Genomic DNA, 14,154 nt, shown 5'->3' with positions numbered 1-14,154 from the left:
GTGGCAAAAGTATTCAGTTGAGCGCTGTGTCCCTTTGGCTCTGATCGACTTTTTTCTGCCTATATTGAGACCATTGAAAGATCTGCTCCTTCCTTAAGTGTTCATTGTGGGTCTCAGCACCTAGACCCCACCAATCAAAACTTCTGACGTCACTATGACATGTCAGAGGTTTTGTGAATTGACAGTGACCTTTTCGAAAATATATAAAAATGTAAGTGAAAATAAAAAATAACTTGCATCAGTTCATCCACTTCTTAAACCTCTAGAACTACTATGAATAATAATAATAATAATAATAATCATTATCATCATTATCATACAATTATAATTACAATTATCCAGATAATAGCTAATATAAATACCAAACATGAACAGTTAGGGCAATGCACTGTCAGTGATAAATTGGCTTGCACGCAAACAACACTTTAAATGGTGAATGTATTATAGTAATGTAATTTTTTTGCTGTATTTAATTGACATTAACATTGCATTGTGATGTTGAGGTTTCTAGCATGTTTGTCATTTTTTTTTTTCTTTATAGCCTTTGCTAGTATCTTACAAGGACTACCAATAAAAGAATGGTGATATCAAGTGAGAAAGTGGCAAAAGTGCTTTAATTGTTAAGTATTAAAAGCAAACTTACTCGGACATGTCACTGGATAATAAAGAAGCAGTGATATGTAGAAGCATTTGTGTAGTACTGCCTGAGTAATTGGGTGTCAACAAAGCCTGGGACATCTTGTAGTCTTTTATATGTTATTAAAGGAGCTGCTGAAGCTTCTTTCTTCATATACAATTTCCATTCTCTTTTCAGTTATGCTTACACAGGAAAACAAACTAATTGAAATAAAGTTATCATTAAGTATTTGAAGCTACAAGAGAAAATGTAATGATAAACATATTGTACATTAGCACAGAACATATAGCAATTATAGTCTTAGTACAAATTTGGAACAACTTTCTATAATTTAACAAAATAATCTGTTTGGATCTCACTACCACTAATTACGAAGAATTTTCCAATGCTTTTGTTGTATTCTGTAATCTTTTTGACTTTACAACATAACTATAAGTTTGCATGTTGACAAGGCTGTTGTTGTTTTGTATTCATGTGACAGACATTCTTCAGAAATATATCATATATCAAGTATTCAGTAGAAGAAAGTAAAAACATTTTGCATGGCTGATAGGGTACTGTTTAATACCTATGGTATATGCCATGTGACTTGTGAGCATAAAATAAATGCATATTACAATAGAAAATTCTTCTTTACAGAATAAGCAATAGAATAACTCAAAAGTTCAGAAACACAGATTCAAGTTCAGGTTCATCTTTAATTTGTACCAAAGGCCACTAAGTGTTACTCCCCCATAAGGGGTATTGCCTCCTAAACATATAATTTCTTGCCACCCAAATTTATAAATAGTTAAAACAGATTACAGTGGCTTCTCTAAATGGCCATTTGGTCATATTACCACATCCTCTGTGGACTATATTAAGTTTATTTGATAGATTTTAGTTTTTTTTCATGTACTGTGAAGAACCCAAGTATTAGTTATGTATATGACACACAACATGTTATCGTACATGAGAGACCTATACTTTTATTCAGTCTTTGATGTGTCTAGATGTGTCTATATGTGTATTGGATGGGAATTTGGTATTGTTTATGCTTTCCTTCTAAAAAGTTGTAACAGATCAGAGAAGCCATGAATAATTTATTATTCATGCAACCAGTCACCCTTCCTCCCTCCATGCATGTCTTGCCAAACCAAGCTATCATGTCATTCAGACCAATAAAATAAAAATTAGAATGTTTGACATGAATGAGCCAAGCCAAACTTCAACTAGGTGTTAAATCGTACATTAGTGCAAAAAATAATGCCAAACTAAAGCAACAATGTTTAAAAAGATAATCTTTTGATGATCCATTCATGGTAAAGAGTGTCCTCTGTTTAGAAGTGTAATATAGAAAAGTTAGTGGAAAATCTACTGTGCATATTTTCACAAATATTTGATTTTATTAGAAAAATATACTACTAATAACTTTACTGACAAATTATACATATGCTAACAAGTATATCATGTGCCTTTTAACATTACATCTTATTATGCAATATATATGCTCAGCTCTGGTAAATTAATTTAAGATAGAATGTTCTAAGTGCTGGGATCATTCCTAAGTTATTTATGTTTGTTTCACTAAAGGCATGCATGCATTTTTACTTACCATTCTCCAATGATCCAATGACAGTTACAGATGGAGAAAACATTTATGTTTCCAGATCTGCTATTGTTTTCATGTCAAAATACAGAGTTGAGCTACAGGTCACAAAAAAGTCTTGCTAAAAAAAAATTATATTTTCATCAGGGGATTTTTGAAGGAACATCTGCAGTTTTAGGAACATTTATTTCTATATTCTTACCTCTTATTGTCGTGTTCCTTCTTGCAAACATATTTTGATAACTAGACTGAAAATTATTTAGGTTTTTGTAGATAGAGAGATAGAGATAGCAAAACGTTAATACAAAAATTGCATAATTATAAATGAAAATGATTACACTAGGCTGATAGGTTGAATGATATTGTTTCCATAGTGCCACTTGAAGCTGTTATATGAAGAATAGCGGCAGTTTTGTTCTATTATTAGGGAATTACTGGGTCTGCAATTCCATTATGTAAAATAATGGGTTTCAATAAAGTAATATACACATGATTCACATTGTGTATGTTACTTTGTTGAACCTCATTCTTTTTCATAAGGGAACTTTGTAAACAGCAATTCCGTCATATATACTGATTATACAGCAGACTGGATCGGCCTTTATTATTTATTATACCCCATTGTCCCTGTTCTTTGGCTCTTTGAAAGTAATATAACAGAGTTTGAAATAAACATACTGGATGAATATATGTATAATTGTATATAGGCATAAGTAAAGGGATTTGTGTTAACTAATGCAGAGCTCATCCAGTGAGTTCAGCATGCGCCAAGATCCTGTATGTCTGTGGACAGGCCCCAAAGCAAAATCTGCAACAGGGCCTCCATCTATCATGTGCCATTTACAATGCTGGTATTTTCATATGTGACAGAGGGATCTTTGGGTCCCTTTAGGCACCAGGGCCCGGGTGCAACTGCTACCTTTGCCCCCCCCCCCTATAGCTACACCCCTGTCTTTTCCATAGTTATTAGACAGATGGATAGACAGATAGATAGATAGATAGATAGATAGATAGATAGATAGATAGATAGATAGATAGATAGATAGATAGATAGATAGATAGATAGATAGATAGATAGATACACTCCAAGTTTAGTGAAAAAATAGGATCACTTTAATCACCACTTGTGATGTTTCAGCCCAGGCTTGAGAAAGGCCCCATGGAGTAGGGCTGAAACGTCGCAAGTGGTGATTAAAGTGACCCTATTTTTTGACTAAACTTGGAGTGTATCTATCTATCTATCTATCTATCTATCTATCTATCTATCTATCTATCTATCTATCTATCTATCTATCTATCTATCTATCTAGAATCCAAAAATCAGGCAGCACTCCAAGGTATAAGCAAAGTAGAAAAAGGTGCTTTATTGGTCCATATACACACGACATTTCAGCTCAACACAGGAGCCTTTCTCAAGAGAAAGGCTCCTGTGTTGAGCTGAAACGTTGTGTGTGTGTGTGTGTGTGTGTGTGTGTGTGTGTGTGTGTGTGTGTGTGTGTGTATGGACCAATAAAGCACTTTTGTATACTTTGCTTATACCTTGGAGTGCTGCCTGATTTTTGGATTCTACTACAGCAGGTCTATGAGCCCTGACCTGGGTAGGTCGGCACCCATCCATGATTCACAGGCTGTGCGGCTGACATTGTATTTGGACTTCTATCTATCTATCTATCTATCTATCTATCTATCTATCTATCTATCTATCTATCTATCTATCTATCTCATATCTATCTATCTACACTACCATTCAAAAGTTTAGGGTCACTTAGAAATTTTCTTATTTTTGAAAGAAAAGCACAGTTTTTTTCAATGAGGATAACATTAAATTAATCAGAAATACACTCTATACAATGTTAATGTGCTAAATGACTATTCTAGCTGCAAACGTCTGTTTTTTAATGCAATATCTACATAGGTGTATAGCGGCCCATTTCCAGCAACCATCACTCCAGTGTTCTAATGGTACATTGTGTTTGCTAACTGTGTTAGAAGGCTAATAGATGATTAGAAAACACTTGAAAACCCTTGTGCAATTATGTTAGCACCGCTGTAAACAGTTTTGCTGTTTAGAGGAGCTATAAAACTGACCGTCCTTTGAGCTAGTTGAGAATCTGGAGCATTACATTTGTGGGTTCGATTAAACTCTCAAAATGGCTAGAAAAAGAGAGCTTTCATGTGAAACTCGACAGTCTATTCTTAGAAATGAAGGCTATTCTATGCGAGAAATTGCCAAGAAGCTGAAGATTTCCTACAACGGTGTGTACTACTCCCTTCAGAGGACAGCACACACAGGACTAACCAGAGTAGAAAGAGAAGTGGGAGGCCCCGCTGCACAACTGAGCAACAAGACAAGTACATTAGAGTCTCTAGTTTGAGAAATAGACGCCTCACAGGTCCTCAACTGGAAGCTTCATTAAATAGTACCCGCAAAACGCCAGTGTCAACGTCTACAGTAAAGAGGCGACTCCGGGATTGTTGGCCTTCAGGGCAGAGTGGCAAAGAAAAAGCCATATCTGAGACTGGCTAAAAAAAAGGAAAAGATTAATATGGGCAAAAGCACACAGACATTGGACAGAGGAAGATTGGAAAAAAGAGTTATGGACAGACAAATCCAAGTTTGATGTGTTTGGATCACACAGAAGAACATTTATGAGACGTAGAACAACTGAAAAGATGCTGGAAGAGTGCCTGACGCCATCTGTCAAGCATGGTGGAGGTAATGTGATGGTCTGGGGTTGCTTTGGTGCTGGTAAATTGGGAGATTTGTACAAGGTAAAAGGGATTTTGAATAAGGAAGGCTATCACTCCATTTTGCAACGCCATGCCATACCCTGTGGACAGCGCTTGATTGGAGCCAATTTCATCTTACAACAGGACAATGAACCAAAGCACACCTCCAAATTATGCAAGAACTATTTAGGGAAGAAGCAGGCAGCTGGTATTCTATCTGTAATGGAGTGGCCAGCGCAGTCACTAGATCTCAACCCCATAGAGCTGTTGTGGAAGCAGCTTGACCGTATGGTACGCAAGAAGTGCCCATCAAGCCAATCCAACTTGTGGGAGGGGCTTCTGGAAGCATGGGGTGAAATTTCTCCCGATTAACTCAGCAAATTAACAGCTAGAATGCCAAAGGTCTGCTATGCTGTAATTGCTGCAAATGGAGCATTCTTTGACGAAAGCAAAGTTTGAAGGAGAAAATTATTATTTCAAATAAAAATCATTATTTCTAACCTTGTCAATGTCTTGACTATATTTTCTAGTCATTTTGCAACTCATTTGATAAATATAAGTGTGAGTTTTCATGGAAAACACAAAATAGTCTAGGTGACCCCAAACTTTTGAACGGTAGTGTATCTATCTATCTATCTATCTATCTATCTATCTATCTATCTATCTATCTATTTGGAGTGCTGCCTTGTATTTTGGATTTTGATAGATAGATAGATAGATAGATAGATAGATAGATAGATAGATAGATAGATAGATAGATAGATAGATAGATAGATAGATATGATATAGATAGATAGATAGATAGATAGATAGATAGATAGATAGATAGATAGATAGATAGATAGATAGATAGATAGATAGATAAGTTGGATAGATGTGATGGATAGATATGATGGATAGATAAAAAGTTAGATAGACATATATTTATTGTTTTATTATACACTGTTCTCCCTCTCCTGACAAGCTGCCAGGAGAGGTAGAAGTTAGAGAGGGGGGGGTGCCGCGATGATGGGGAAAGTATAATGATCACATGCCCAGAGACCTCACTGATTGGTCTCTGGGCAGAGCTCCGTGATGTCAGCTGTCTAGAGACAGCTGTATCACGGAGCTAAATGCCGCTACAGAGCGGCAAACAGGCTATCTCTGCAGGACGTTCTGGAACGGCGTTAATTAAGGACCTCCTGGACGATTATAGTCAATGGGCGGTCCGGAAGTGGTTAAGTAATAATTTGCCTCTCTCTTATTTGATATGCAACCTGAAAGAAGTTTTTAATATATGCGAATTATAATATATAAATTTTTGCTTTTTATTTTTTCAACTGCCCTACTGAAGAAAATAGTTATTTCCACTTCCCTACTGGAGAAAAGAATTTTCCAGGCATTGTTAAAATTATTTGTAAATAAACGAATCATGTTGCCTGTCAATATGAAGCAAACAAATCTGCACCAACTTTCTACTAAATTAGGTAAATTAATAAAGCGAGTACTTTTATAAAGTACATTGGCCTGTGGTGTCTCACCCTTGGTATGCCAGTTTACCTCTTTAGGCCCCATGCACACGACCGTAGTTTTTATCCGCAATTATGAATCCATAATTTCGGATAATCTGCGGACCCATTAATTTCTATAGGCCACGGACACCTTTTCATATATTTACAGATGTGTGTCGATGCCATAGAAATGATCTGCAAAATATAGAACATGTCCTATTCCTGTCCGCAATTGTGGCACGGACTCACACATAGAAGTCTATGGGCGCGTGCAAAATTGCGGACGGCTATCGATGTGCATCTGTAGCCGTCCATAATTGCGGAAGCGTTGCTATGCGACTGCAGGGACTCCTGAGAGATCATATGACCTTTTCAAAGGGTTGGGACAGGTTGGTGACATCTTTTGTAGGCCTCCGTTTTTTTTGTGAATCCAGATTTGCGGAAAGCGTGCCAGATATGCGGATGACTTGCAGATGACTTGTGGATGGCTAAGAATCTGTATTTGCGGACAGTTAAAAAACACTACGGTCATGTGCATGAGGCCTTAATCCTTAATTCTTACAGGGATACTGAAAAAGTGGTATGTGAAGTGCTGCATCAGTCTAATGCTTTGTTCATCCATTTGTGAAAATGGCTGCAAAAGCATTATTATGTTCAACAAGCTTTGTTGAAATGTCTTTACTGCTCTTCTCTCTACACATACAAATCTTTTAAAGCAGCTGGGTTGAACAGATTTACAAAAAAATATATATATTATAATATTATTATTATCATTATTATGATTATTATTATTATTATTATTACTATGCATGTTATGCGTCTTACTCAGATGAATACATAGAAACAATGAACATATTTTATCAGTCTAAAGTAGAAATCGTGGACCCAGCCCAAAATTCTCTTGTATATCTTATCAGACAGACCATTTCTTGCCAGAGAAGGTTCTGTCCATTAGAGATTTCCTGGGTATAAAACATAAAATTTGCAAATATTATAATTGTATCATTGGATAAGAGTTGCCAGGCTGATTTTAGGACTTAAATACTGTAACAAAACCATAGATTTTGCAGAAATATATATTCAGACACACATGGCCTGACTGCGCAGTCCTTATCAATAATTCATGCCCTCTGAGAACTCCTGCCAAAGCTGTGTCTTTATCATAAAATGTACCTCTCAATTGATTTACAAAAATACTTAGTGAGCATCAAGAAACATTACTATGGATTTTTGTTGTATTTTGTAAAAATTAAAAAAAAAAGTGGGTAATTTATAAGATGTGATTTGGAATTTTAAAATAGTTAATTTTTGAAAGTCCTTGTGGAAAGCACTCTAGAAATCAAAATGAATTATGCAAAGTACTAGATTCCTGCATATTAATGTGCTATCACTTTAAATGCACAAAAAACAGCAATAATGATATTTTACTTAATTATTAAAATACAGTATATGGAGTGGTATCTGCATCAAGCATATGTAACCATTAATAGATTTTGAGTTGTTTGTATGGATATTATTTTATTTACATTTTTTTCCTTTCAGACTAGGTGAAAAGGAAACATATCTACACAGTTTTAAATCACCACGTAAATGCTTATTCGAGGCTTTCATACATACAGAAATACCAGCATAGTTTTTTAAAAATAAATTTGCTTTAGCAGCGGCTTTTTCAAAGGACGTTAACCATCCATTCCACTACTAAACAGGATGCGTCTTACTGTGTGCAATGGCATACTCTCACAAGACTGGATACAAAAGAGAGGAGAATAATCAGTCTTACCTTTATAATTTTCCTTGTTATAGAATCCACTCCTGGCTTTGGCAAAATAAACACTGCATCAAAATCTGCCACAAAAACGCCTTTAAAACTGCATGTATGATTCCAGACTAACAGTAACACAGTAAAGTGGACATGGAGTGGTTTTGTAAAAAAAAAAGTAGAAATTATGAGTATGAGTATCATAGAGTTGTTGGAAACAGGTGAATTAAGAAATGAGGTTAAGTCTTTGAAGATGTTACATAGAGATATGTCCACCCTCACCGTTGCTTGAATTTGGTTAAAGACCCCCAATTTTTCATGAAACAAATTCAATAGAATATCACAACATGCCAGCAAAACCTTTGACAGGTTACAATTTACATCGCAACCACTGAGTGGCCACACACAGACACATATAGCATAGACATTTTGTGACAGAGTATCGCAAAATCATGTCATCTCGCACCACAAATCTCAGGATATGTTGATTTAAGGGCTGAGTAAATGTTGGCTTAAAGAGACTGTAGTAATCCGTAAATAGCTTAAAAGACACTGATTCTTAATCTGTAATTATTATCTTTATACTTGCATTCCCCCACTGTAAGCAAACAAACGGGCCATGCCCTGCATATTGATGCATATAATGAACTGTTAAGCTCAGCGATATAATGGGGAGGACTACTTACTGAAATCCGCAAAGGAATGCAGGTAAGTAGAAAGATAAAAATTGCAGAAATTGCAGATTCGGAATCCGCGTCTTTTAAGATATTTTTGGATTACTGTACAGTCCTGGCCAAAAGTTTTGAGACTGACACAAATGTTAGTTTTCACCAAGTTTTCTGCTTCAGTTTTTATAGTGGCAATTTTCATTAACTCTAGATTGTTATGAAAAGTGATCAGATGAATTGCAAAAAATTGCAAAGTCATTTCTTGCCATGAAACTGAACTTAATCAGAAAAAAAAAACATTTTCACTGAATTTCAGTTCTGCCACAAAATGACCTGCTTACATAATTTCAGTGATCTTCTCATTAGCTCAGGAGAAAGTTTTAACCGGTTAAGGACACGCTCAATTTTGGCCTTGAGGACAAAACAGGTTTTTTTATATTTCCCTCTTTGCATTCCGGCGCTCATAACTTTTTTATTTTTTGTCTGACGTAGCTGTATGAGACTTTGTTTTTTCGGGATGAGTTGTACTTTATGTAGGTACAATTTTTTGGTACATTTACATTATCGTCTAATTTCTATAAATTTTTATTTTGGTAGAAACGTAGAAAAAAAAGCAGTTCCGCTTTAGAATTCTTAATTATTTTTTTACACCATACACCGATCATCATAAATAAAGATTATGCATTTATTGTACAGGTTGTTATGGACATGGCGATTCTAAATATGCGTATATTATTTCATGTTTTGGGACTTATATTTTGAAAAGTTTATTTAATGTAAAAAATGTATTTGTGTATATTTTATTTACTATTTTTTTTTTATTTAACAAAACTTTTTTTTTTTATTAATTGTACTTTTTTTTAATCTCATAGAGGGATTTTTAATTTTGATTTTGATTTTTGAACTTTAATGTACTGGCATATATCTATATGCCAGTACATTAACCTGTGTACTGATTGTACACAGGCAGTTGTTAGGGCATACCTAAGTATGCCCTAACAACAGGAAATATGGTCAGACAGAACTGGGGTCCTTCAATGGACCCTGGGATGTCTGCCCATACCAGGTATAGCCATTGATCACATCACAGGGAATTCCTGTGACGCGATCAAAGGGGAGACCCCCTTCTCACTTTAGCTTTGAATGCCGCGATCAGTTTTGATCGTGGCATTCAAGGGACTAACGGCGGAAAGAAGAGGTTTCTCTTCTCTCCGACAATAGAGCAGAGCTGCGGCTTTGTATTACAGCGGTTACAGCCGCTGCCCGCTCATCATGGCGCGCGGACACTGGCTGTCACACAGGACGAGAATACTCATCCTAATGCGCCAAGTCCCCGCTGCTCAGGACATGTATTCTTGTCCTGTGTAGACAACGAGTTAATGAGGACAAGGCAGCTGATATCACTCTGTCATGCCGATTGAGTTATAACAGCAGATTTGTTGCTTTAACCCCTTAAAGGAACAGTGTCATCACAAATTATTTTTGTATATGTTAAAGATGTTAGTGCTTTATTAAAAACGTTTATATTTATTTGTGTGTTTGTGTTTTACTTTTTCTTATTTTTACACTTTTTCTTCCCTATGGGGGCTGCCATTTTTTGTTCCATTTCTGTATGTGTCGATTAACGACACATACAGACATGGAATACGGCAGCCACAGTCCCATAGGGACTGCGAACGGCTCCCGTCCCATTCACTTGTGTGTACGGCGTCTGTGTGGGAACTGCGCATGCGCCGCTCCCACACAGTCCAATTTGAAATTGGCGCCGTCCGGCGCCATTTTCCTGTGGACCGGAAGTCGCGGCCAGACAGTAATATTACTACTTCCGGTCGCGGCTTCCGGACTTGTGCACTTGGACCAGCGGCAGCAGACGGAGCGGACGGGCCAGAGGGAGCCGCGGCGGCAGGAGCAGGTAAGAGATTTCAATGTATGTTCGTGTTTGTGTGTGTTTACTACTGTATGTAAACCTACTACACTGTGTTAGCTCAAAAAATGGCGACACACAGTGTAGGAGGTTACACCGTTCAAACCCCTCGTTTATCCCGGCACTAGCCAGGATAAAGGAGGGGGGGGATGCTGAGAGCTCACTAGAGCGAGGGCTTTTTACCCAATTTTGCAATGCTGCAATTTTGGGAATAGCTCCATCTAGTGACCAGAAATGGGAAATACTATAAATTAGAATTAATTTATAATATTTCCTGACTCGTGAAAAAAATAAAAAAAATTTGAACAATGTTTAATCACCCACACACTAAATGTTTAATTAAAAAAACAAAAACATGTTTTTCTGGCAACACATTGCCTTTAAGGACGCAGCCTATTTTGGCCTTAAAGATCAGGCCAATTTTTTTCAAATCTGACATGTCCCTTTATGTGGTAATAACTTTGGAATACTTTTATGAATCCAAGCGATGCTGAGATTATTTTCTTGTGACATATTATACTTTATGTTAGTGGTAAAATTTGGTTGATATATTCAGTGTTTATTTGTGAAAAACACCTCAATTCAGAGAAAATTTGCAAAAATTTGCATTTTTTCTAAATTTGAATGCATTTGCTTGTAAGACAGATAGTAATACCACACAAAATAGTTACTAGTTAACATTTACCATATGTCTACTTTATGTTAACATCATTTTTTTAGTCCTTTTATTTTTCTAGAATGCTACAAGGCTTAGAACTTTAGCAGCAATTTCTCACATTTTCAAGAAAATTTCCAAAACCTATTTTTTTAGGAACCAGTAAAGTGCTGAAGTAGCTTTGAGGGGGCCTATATATTAGAAGCCCCCCATAAATAGCCCTATTTAAAAAAAAACTGCACCCTTCATAGTATTCAAAACAGCATTTAGAAGGTTTCTTAACCCTTTAGATTTTTAACAGGAATTAAAGCAAGTGGAATTGAAATTGACAAAATTTATTTTTTGGGGCAAAATTTCATTTGAATCAATTTTCTTCTGTAACACAGAAGATTTAACCAGAGAAATGCAACTCAATATTTATTTCCCAGATTCTGCAGTTTTTAGAAATATCCCACATGAGGCCCTAGTGTGCTAATGTACTGAAGCACAGGCTTCAGAATCAAAGGACCACCTAGTGGATTTTGGGGCCTCCTTTTTATTAGAATATATTTTAGGCACCATGTCAGGTTTGAAGAGGTCTTGTCCTGCCAAAACAGTGGACACATCCCAAAAAGACACCATTACGCAAACAACAGCCCTCAAGGAATTTATCAAGGGGTCTAAGAAGCATTTTGACCCCAAAGTTTTTTTGCTGAATTTAGTGAAATTAGGCTGTGAAAATAAAAATCTAATTTTTTTTTCCTTATAAAATGTAGAAAATTTAAATTTTTACAAGGAATAAGGGAGAAAAAGCATGCCAATATTTGAAAAGCAATTTCTCCCAATTATGGCCACACCCTATATGTGGTTATAAACTACTGTTTTGACACATGGCAGAGCTCAGAAGGGAAGGAGTGCCATTTGGCTTTTGGAGTTCAAGTTTCGCTAGATTGGTTTTTGGGAGCCATGTCACATTTGCAAAGCCCCAGAGGGACTAAAACAGAGAAAAACGCCCAAAAGTGACAACACTTGGGAAACAAAACCCCTCAAATAATTTTTTATAGGGGTTTATTGAGTTTTTTGACCCTATAGATTTTTTACAGAATTTAATGGAATTAGGCCGTGAAATTGAAAATCGCATTTTTTTTCTAATAAAATGTCGTTTAAGCTCAGATTTTTTTATTTTCACAATAGATAAAGGAGAAAAAGCACCCCAACATTTGTAAATCAAATTCTTCTAAACATGGCAGTACCCCATATGTGTTAATAAACTGCTGTTAGGATACACGCTAGGGCTTAGAAAGAAAGGAGCGCCATTTGACTTTTGGAGCTCAAGTTTTGCTGGAATGGTTTTTGGGTGCCATGTCGCATTTGCAAAGTCCCTGAGGGACAAAGTGCAAACACCCCAAAAGTGTCCCCATTTGGAAAACTACACCCCTGAAGGAATTTATCTAGCGGTATAGTGAGCATTTAGACACCACTGGTTTTTTTGCTGAATTAATTGGAATTAGGCAGTGAAAATGAAAATCGCCATTTTTTTTCACTAAAATGTTGCATTTTTTCATTTTTACAAGGAATAAAGAAGGAAAAGCACCCAAACACTTGTAAATAATTTCTTCCCGAGTACAGCAATACCCCATATGTGATCATAAACTGCTGTTCAAACACATGGCAGGGCTTAGAATGGCCGGAGAGCTACTTGGCATGCAGATTTTGCTTGATTGGTTTTTAGGCGCTATGTCGCATTTGCAGAACCTCTGAAATACCAGTACAGGAGAAACCCCTGAGAAGGGACTCCATTTTGGAAACTACACCTCTCAGGGTATTTATCTAGGGGTCTAGTAAGCATTTTGACCCCACAGGTGTTTCATAAATTTCATTAGAATTAGGCAGTGAAAATGAAAAATATTTTTTTTGCCAAAAATATCTAGTTTTAACTGACAAATTTTTATTTTCACGGAGGGGTAATAGGAGAAAAACCACACACAATTTGTTACTCAATTTCTCCCGAGTATGGCAATACCACATGTGTGGCCCTAAACTGCCACTTGGCGTTTAGAGCACAGATTTAGCTGGATTGGTGTATGGGCGCCATGTTGCATTTGTAGAGCCCCTGAGGTATCAGTACAGTATAAACACCCGATTAGTGACTCCATTTTGGAAACTACAACCCTCAAGGCAGTTATAATTTGCATGGACATATGACAGGGCTTAGAAGTGAAAGAGCACCATGCACATTTGAGGCCTATTTTGGTGCTTTCCGCAGCATTGCAATCCAACCACCTAGATGCAACAAACGCTTTGATCGCTGCATCTAAGGGGTTGATCGGCTGGATCAGAAGCCAGCTCCGGTCCAGGCCATTACAGCTGGATGTCAGCTATGAAAAACAGCTGACACCCGCGGCTGATGGCACAGGCTCAGCTTCTGAGCATGCCCTCTCTTCTTGGCATGGATAGCAAACCTTTTAGGCACCGCCTACGGGCGGGGCCTAAAAGGCTTCTGTACTTGACAGACCAGGAGGCCATTGTTAGGCCTCCAGTTGCCTTGGCGACCAGCGGCATCCCCGTGACCGCTTCGAAGGGGTGCCGACAGGCTATAAACTACCTAGCTGCAGCAATCGCTTTTGATCGCTGCATCTAAGGTGTTAATTGGACGGATCGGAGGCTAGCTCCGGACCTGGCCATTACAGCGAGATGTCAGCTGTAACATACAGTTGACACCCG

This window comes from Rhinoderma darwinii, chromosome 1 (assembly GCF_050947455.1).
Source record: "Rhinoderma darwinii isolate aRhiDar2 chromosome 1, aRhiDar2.hap1, whole genome shotgun sequence".
NCBI classification, from domain to species: domain Eukaryota; kingdom Metazoa; phylum Chordata; class Amphibia; order Anura; family Rhinodermatidae; genus Rhinoderma; species Rhinoderma darwinii.
Note: the sequence above shows the minus strand (reverse complement) of the source record.